Source organism: Peromyscus maniculatus, chromosome 8 (assembly GCF_049852395.1).
Source record: "Peromyscus maniculatus bairdii isolate BWxNUB_F1_BW_parent chromosome 8, HU_Pman_BW_mat_3.1, whole genome shotgun sequence".
Taxonomy (NCBI): Eukaryota; Metazoa; Chordata; class Mammalia; order Rodentia; family Cricetidae; genus Peromyscus; species Peromyscus maniculatus.
Window position 1 is genome coordinate 2,608,109 of NC_134859.1, and position 8,621 is coordinate 2,616,729.

Sequence of the window (8,621 nt, forward strand, 5' to 3'; positions counted from 1 at the left end):
TGGGCAACATCTGAGTGTGTTTCTCCCATACATCACTGGTTCAGTGTCCATAATATAGTCTTCCCTGTTCTTAATACGTGATTTGATTTGTTTTTACACATATTTCTACGTCTATGCATTTCCCTTTCTTTCCTTCCTTATCTCTGCTCGATCCCTTTCATTTTATGGCTCGACTATCTTATCCTATCTAATGTTTTTATTATATTCTTTTATCCTCAACTATTAATTTCATTCATCAGTTGTTTTTTCAATCATATTCATAAATACCTCTCAGAATTTAAAAACAGTATGCATTTAGTGCAGAAAACTTAGGAAATAAAGAACACAGAAGAATATAAAATGACAATTATATTATTAACAAAATGTCATTGTTAATATAATAAAGTATTTTATTTTAGTCAGAATTTGTGTTTTTGAAACAAAATTGGGTTTTACTTTTTTCTTCTTTTTATATCATTATGTACTCTCCGGAAGTTGTTATAAGTAACCCTGTCACACTCATTGGCTCACAGAAGAAAGGCGTGAGTGCAGACGATGAACTAGCTGAGGAAAGAGGAGACCAGCAGGAGTGAAGTAGGGGACCAGAGAGGGTAATGAAGGGGTGTGAGCAAGGTACATTAGAAATGTATGAAATCAATGAACTATATTCTACTAAAGACATTAATCATGGCCAGAGAGGTTGCTCAGTGGTTAAGAGCACTTGCTGCTCTTGCAGAGGTCCATGGTTCATTTCCAGCACCCACATGGTAGCTCACAATCTTCACAGGTCCAGCTGCAGGAGATTCTCTTCTCACAGACACTAGGCATATATGTGGTACCACTCACACAGGCAGGCAAACACTCATAAGATAAAAATGAACAAATCTTTTTTTAAAATCTTGAAATAGGAGAACGTGCTTGTACACACTACCTCAGCTTCTCCATGCTACCAATTTCTGTAACTTCAGCATAATATCAAACTAAGGAAGTTGATGTTTGCTGTGGGACGGTCTGTATGTCAAATCTGTTGCTCTGATTGGTCAATAAATAAAACACTGATTGGCCAGTGGCCAGGCAGGAAGTAGGTGGGACAAGGAGAAAGGAGAATTCTGGGAAGCAGAAGGCTGAGTCAGAGAGACACTGCCAGCTGCCGCCATGACCAGCAGCATGTGAAGACGCCGGTAAGCCACCAGCCACGTGGCAAGGTATAGATTTATGGAAATGGATTAATTTAAGCTATAAGAACAGTTAGCAAGAAGCCTGCCACGGCCATACAGTTTATATGCAATATAAGTCTCTGTGTTTACTTGGTTGGGTCTGAGCGGCTGTGGGACTGGCGGGTGACAAAGATTTGTCCTGACTGTGGGCAAGGCAGGAAAACTCTAGCTACAAATGGCGCCCAACGTGGGGCAAGAGTTTCTACCTAAAACCTGAGAAAAGATTCTAAAACGGAACTAAAAACAGCTTCCTAATTGTCTCTCTCAAATGAGCAGCAGCTGCCGGTTTGAGTTACTGGCGGGTTCCTGGCGTGTGCGCTCGATCTGCAGTATGGCGGGAATGAGGCCTCTGCAAGTGGCACATTAAGCTGCGTGATAGATTTAGCCTTTGCTAGTACAAAACAAAAAAAGAGGTTTCTGGGCTACACACTGCTTGGATAAAAGCATAGACCCACGATGGCTCCCAGAGCTGGTGGAAAATGTACCACCGCCATGTTGGGAAGCTGAAGGGGGTGGAGCCAGCAGCCACAGAGCCGTTTCAGGCTTAAAAGGCTGCAGTTTAAAGCAATAGGCTCAAGACAATATAAAAAATAAGCCACATAAAGATGGCCACCACACAGAGAATCTGGATTATGTTCTCTTTGATATTCATAACTGAAGAGAAACATTTGATTGCAAAAGCTGTTGAGTTATGCCAAAATGTGTATTTTAAAGGTACCTTAACTTCAAAATTTGGATGTAAGGATATGTTGCTTTGGAAAGGAGGCTCTGCTTTTGTTTCTACAGAAAGCCAGAGGCTATGGATTTGTTCCAGATTAAGATACATCAGGTTTGACCAGCCAAGACCACCTGAAAGGTCTCCGATGACACCAAGGCCCAGATGATCCAACATCCAGAATCATTTCAAGGCAACTGGCTCAGATGATACAGTCTCATGGACTACTCCATGATCCTAAAATTTTCTTTGTGTCCCCATAAGATACAGCGCCCCCCTCCAGCAGGAAGTAGTAAGAGAAGCTACGCCCAAATTCCCAAATATACCAAGCTGACTTTGGAGATGTGTAAAAGTTAAAACCTTCCTTTTAAAAAAAAAAAGAAAGGGGAAGTGCTGTGGGACGGTCTGTATGTCAAATCTGTTGCTCTGATTGGTCAATAAATAAAACACTGATTGGCCAGTGGCCAGGCAGGAAGTAGGTGGGACAAGGAGAAAGGAGAATTCTGGGAAGCAGAAGGCTGAGTCAGAGAGACACTGCCAGCTGCCGCCATGACCAGCAGCATGTGAAGACGCCGGTAAGCCACCAGCCACGTGGCAAGGTATAGATTTATGGAAATGGATTAATTTAAGCTATAAGAACAGTTAGCAAGAAGCCTGCCACGGCCATACAGTTTATATGCAATATAAGTCTCTGTGTTTACTTGGTTGGGTCTGAGCGGCTGTGGGACTGGCGGGTGACAAAGATTTGTCCTGACTGTGGGCAAGGCAGGAAAACTCTAGCTACAGATGTTGGCAAAGGCTGCTTTCTCACCATTATTTCATGTGTCTTCATTGGCGTGTGCCCAGAGCTATGCAATCCATGCAATCCAATATATGTGTTCATAGAAGCACCACAAACAGAACCATGACAGCACCATTCAGGACATCTCAATCTGTTTCTCCATAGTCACACCTTAACCCTGTCCTTAAGCACTGGTGACCACTCACTTGTTTTTTTTCTGTGAGGTTTTTGTCATTTAATAGTTAGATTGGAAAAGGCATTGGTTGGATAGAGAAAATAATTTGATTTCTTTTAGAACCATTGCAAAATGTGGTGAAATAGAGTACATTTAAAAAATCACTAAGCAATTTTCAAATATTCTAATTTCAAACCTGGTTTAAATGTTCGAGGTGATAGATACATTATTAGCTTGACTTAGGTATCCAACATTGTATTCAAAATCATGACATCACTCTATACCCCTATAAGTATATAAATTTATATAAATATTGTAATTTGTCAATGCCATTTTACAAAGCTTAGCACATATGGGATTCAGACAGTCAGTAACTTTGTGAGGTTGACTTTCTTTGCTAAGGATAATGACCCTGAGGTCCATGCAGGATATTTTCTGTGTCAGCACACATTTGGAGTCGAGTGTACATGGCTATTTACCCACTGAAGGAAGTGGGAGCTATTTCCAGGGTTTTTTATCTTAAGAATGAGGCTGCTATGAACGTTCACACACAGACTGAGATTCTGCAATATACAAGTCTGCAGGGTGCATGACTGTTAAATCCCATTCTTAAAACATAGCACCCTACTGTAAAAACTTCTCTATGTCAGGATTTAGTTTTTGAAAACAAATGTCTGAATATGATTGCATAATATTCTATCATAGGCATTGTACCTCACTTTATTTAACTACTTCCCGAGAAGTTCATGCTTTGTTAGTTGTAGCACAAATCCTACTTGGTCTTAATAATAAAAACCTGGCATCAGATATTGGGGTAAATGCTGAAAGATCAGAGAAACAAAGGAACACACCATAACCACCTCTTAATTCACCAACTCCTCAGCCTCAAAAGGGGCTGAGCACCTGTCTCCTCCCGCCTTCTATTCTTCTCTCTGCCCAGCCTTATCACTTCCTGTTTCTTCCTCCTTAGTGCTGGGATTAAAGGTGTGTGCCTCCCAACTACTGGGAGCAAAGGCATGAGATCCCAACTGCTGGGATCAAAGGTGTGTGCCACCACTACCTGGCCTCTATGGTTAACTAGTGGCTAGCTCTGCAATCTGATCTCCAGGCAAGCTTTATTTGTTAGAGCACAAACAAAATATCACCACAGTTAGTAGCATACCAGATGAATTTTAGACATATCTTCTCTTTCTAGTAATGCTTGTAAAAACTGTAGGCACTTTTGATATGTTTTTAAAATGTAGCACTTTCAAAATTCCATTTCACTCATGCTTAGAAATTGTTTACTATAGGCCATTGTTTATTATTATTATTATTGTTGTTTATTCCTCTTCATTTTCTCCAAAATGAAGAAAGGTTTATGCAATTTGTATTTGCTAAAAGACATCTTAGGTATACTAAAAATTGTGTGTGTGTGTGTGAGAGAGAGAGAGAGAGAGAGAGAGAGAGAGAGAGAGACAGAGACAGAGAGAGAGATAGAGAGACAGAGAGAGAGACTTTATATGGTATATGTAGACGTGTGTACAAGTGTGTATGCCTATATGTGCACACAGAGGCTGTGTGGGGCCCCAGGTGCCATGCTCTATCACCCTGTGCCTTATTCCCTTGAGCTACATATGGGTGCTGGGAATCAAACCCAGGTCCTCTGAAAGAGCAGCCACTGTTCTTAACTGCTGAACCATCTCTCCATCCCTCTTTTCATTGGTTTTTAATGCTGCCTAGTTCTGTGGTCAGAAGCACTTCATTAAACATAACCTAGAGATCACAAGCTTCCTTCTCTGCTCCCCTCTCTTATTTTATTTGAGGTGCTGGGGCTTAAACCCGGGGCCTCCTTCATGCTAAGCATGCATTCTGCCACTGAGCCGCACACCCATCCCCTTTCCTGTCTCCCTAGTGCTTACATGCTGCTCTCTAGGTAGCAATAAACCTGTAGAATTCACTCTATTTGCATCCTCTACTCTGTGTGTGTGTGTGTGTGTGTGTGTGTGTGTGTGTGTGTGTGTGTGTGTGTGTGTAACTGTGTAACAACTCTGGCCACCAGAGCCTCCACAGGACTATAATAAGAAAGGTAGTATGTGGGGGTCAGTCAATGCAGAAGCTGTGATCTCATCAGAACTTACCTCCTACATACCAGAGCTGCATGTGTCTCAGATATTGAAAGTCATGAAAAATCTATTCCCTTCCCCATTATCATCTTGCTGTTCTGCCTCCAGTAGACAAGAGTAATTCTTCATGGAAATCCCTCCTAGAGTCTGCCTGCCCAATGCCTTTGCCTTTTGTTGTATTTTGAAGTTACTTGATCAGAATTGAGTCATTGTACAAATTTGATGTCTCAAGATTTTCATCTTTTGTGACTCAGACTTGTGCAATGGCTTTGATCTAGGGGATGGCACAGAGCAGTGGCTTATCCTCCCATAAATTATGATGACTCCCATTTCTGAAGCATCATCTGAGCACCTGTAAGAACCAGACACTAAAAACACAGAGCAAATGACGTATTTGTCATTTCCCCTTAATGTTTTCTAGGGCCTTTACCTCACATTGAATAAAACGTAATTCCACCCCTTCCTGCAGGAGCTGGATCTTCGCCTTTTGTTCAGCTCAATGCCCCTTCTTCTGTCCACTCTCCATTTTTCTTTAACCACAGAGAACTCCGCTGTCTCTCTTACCTCAGAATCCTCTAGGACTTCTGACTGAAATGTTCTTTCTTTATATTCACATAACGTAGTACTGCATGTCAATATCTCAACTGTCATCTCCTACAGAAGTCAAAACACTACACTGAGTTGTCAAAAGTAAGGAAAGAAAGAATTTCACCCCAACCAAATCCTGCTTTGTTTAGGTGCAATCAGTCAATGGGTTATTAACAAGCTTTCCACTATGGTTCAGGTTCAGTGTTGGACACTAAATATTGTTGAGTGGTTTGCTGTGCCTCTGACTCCTTGAAGTCTGTTGTGTAACACTGTTTCTAGGGAGACATAAACAAATATGTACTCACCCTAGATATGGAATGTCAACAGATAAAAGTAAGGGTACCTCGAGATGGAGGGTTTACGTAGAAGGAAATTGATAGGCAAATCTACATGCTTTTTGTACCTGATGGTCTTCAGACAGAGACAACCTGGCCAAGGAGCAGACAGTAGCAGTGCGACAGGATGGTGTCAGCCTAAAAGCCATTGCTGTGATGTTCTTAAGTCCCTTACCCAGAACTCCCACATGCTTTTCCTCTTGATTTCTATTCTTCTCATTTATAAACTCAGATTCTGTTAATTTTCAAAGTGACCTGAAGACCCTCTAAAAGCACCATCACCTCACCTATCCAGCCAGCTTCCCCATCACCTCACCTATCTGGGAGCTCAGCTGGCTTCTTCATCACCTCACCTATCTGGGAGCCTGGCCAGCTTCCCAGCTCCAGTCCCAAGAGCGGGTTACCCTGCTTACCTGAGGACACAAAGCTCAAACACACTGGTCCTCATGCTCGCCCACAGATGTTCCAGGGGAAGCCTCTGTTTGAATTTGCATCTCCCCACCTTGTGAGGAGATTGATGAGGGCTAGTTGCCATGGTGACTCAGGGTACTGAGATCCTTGCTTTGTTCTCCAAGGGGAGCTGAGATGAGTAAGACCAAGAGTGAAGACTGGAATCCAAAATAGGCTGATATTTCTGTTCCAAAATCTTTATCATGACTAAACTATGTAATTTCAGTCGTCTAATTAGTGCTTCTTAGTATCAGTTTATTCTTCAGAAAATCAGGGATAGTAAGCAGTCTTGTTTTGAGAACCCTCCAAAAAGTAAGCATAGTTATTCCTTTAAGGATTGAGGGGAACATCCGCTGTATAGTAAGGCAACGTATATTCTTATTTTCTTATTGCAATTTTCACAGTCATTCACCATCATCATCATCTTCTTCTTCACCACTATCATCACCAGCATCACTAATACCATCCAGTCAGGGACAGAGCCATATAAAAGAGCAAGGAAAATGAAAGTCAAAACTTTTTCTTTTATAAGTGGTTTTATTGAGATATAATTGTCATACAAAAATGCTTAAAGTTTACAATTTGAAATTTTTAACATGTGTGTATTCATGAAAGAATCCAGACACCCATGGTAACAAGCATGCATCAGCTTAAAAATTTCTTCAGTGCTTCAGTGCTTATTTATACGCACTTTATCCTGTTCCGGCCCTTCCCATCTCCAATGCCTTGTTTTCCCAATAACTGTCTTTGTATATTCTATAATTTTGCATAAATAGAATCATACAAATATTTTACCTGTTAAAAACCATAGTAATTGTTTTAATACTCATTTTGTGTGTGTGTGTGTGTGTGTGTGTGTGTGTGTGTGTGTGTGTGTGATGTTTTCCCATGGTAATGTATTATCCATTTGTCTATTGATTAGTATTTGTGTTGCTTCTTCCTTTTAGATATTACACAAAATTTTATTATGAAGATTTATATACAAGACATATTAATTAATATTCATGTTTTTTAGTTTGACTTTTTACTTTTAGAAAACCACAACTGGACACAAGGCAGAGATCAACAGATCATGGGGACTCCAGCCACAAAGAATACTTCTACATCGCAGCTCCTACATCTATGTCTCAAGGAATAAAATGGAAGAAGGGACAAAAAGAATGTAAGAGACAGCATACCAGGAAGTCTGCCTTGATACATTCTCTCCTAGAAATGATGTATAGGAAGGACCTGAGTAAGGTGATATCAGTGGGCATGTTAATATGGAAGGGACAAATGTGCTTGAAGTCCCACCCCTAGACAAAGAACTAATGATTTCTGGGAAAGGGAAAATCAGCCTCTCCTAGGAATGAGAACTCTAATTGGTTGTTCAATGCAAAGTGTTCAGCCTTGAAATCATATACATACTACCAACAAAAATGGACTCATCAGCTTGTATTTATATATAATTGTGCATACACATACACACATATACAACTAGATGTATGTAACCATGATAATAAAAGAAAAAGAGGCTATCAGTTTAAGAATGGGGGGTGGTCATAGAGGGAGTTGAGGGAGAAGAGGTGGGAGAAGCTGGAGTGAAGAAAGAGAGGGGAAATTTGTGTTTTAAGTGATTCATCTGCTGCTCCACCGAGGGATGAAGACCCAAATGGCTTGAGTAAAGCACTATGCACATTGCACTATGAGAGTTGAGTGGGGAGTCATGAGAGTCCGGAGCTCCCAGACAAAAGGATCAAATTATGTTTCCTCCCCAGACCTTCAGGTTTGACTTCTCTTAGCCTCAGTCCCTGATATTTGACAAATGCACAAAGATCCAGTCAGGATGCTGTAGAATGCTCTTTCATGCCTCTCTGTGCTTGGGAAGCCTCTCCTGCTACTTTGCCTTCTTCTCAGACAACCTCTCCAAAAAGTCTCTGCCCCCTCATCTTCTCAAATTTACCTGAGCCCTAAGGGCCCACAAGGAAGTTCACTCACTTACCATCTATGTACCTGCCACATTTCTACCAAACAAGACTCTTCTGAGATTCATGCAGTCTCTTAGCCATAATCCCCTGTAAAATCAGAATCAAAGAGCTGATCGCATACTTCCAACATATAATGTACAGGATATACATTCCCATTCTAAATGTAGGGAAGGGACATAGTGACTGGACCAAAAGCTGGACCAAAGCAAGCCTGGACACCAGCTGGGCAAACTCCAAACTCTGCATCTCCATGTCTGATGTCAAAGCTCTCTTTAGATCTCCAACTCCTTTCAGCTTTGTTGACTGCAA

The 8,621-nt window shown here is 41.2% G+C and overlaps 1 long non-coding RNA gene across 7 annotated transcripts in view; it reads left to right on the plus strand.

The window, feature by feature from the left end:
• Nucleotides 1-7,518, plus strand: part of LOC143274520 (uncharacterized) — a 331,539-nt gene extending 324,021 nt beyond the window's left edge. For 6 of the 7 annotated variants that reach the window (XR_013053147.1, XR_013053150.1, XR_013053151.1 and 3 more), the window contains one exon: nucleotides 7,380-7,518. This is a non-coding gene — a long non-coding RNA (uncharacterized LOC143274520). Of the gene's footprint in view, nucleotides 1-7,360 lie in introns of all 7 variants that reach the window. The other variant, XR_013053152.1, reaches the window with a different exon arrangement.
• The last annotated feature ends 1,103 nt before the right edge of the window (nucleotides 7,519-8,621 follow it).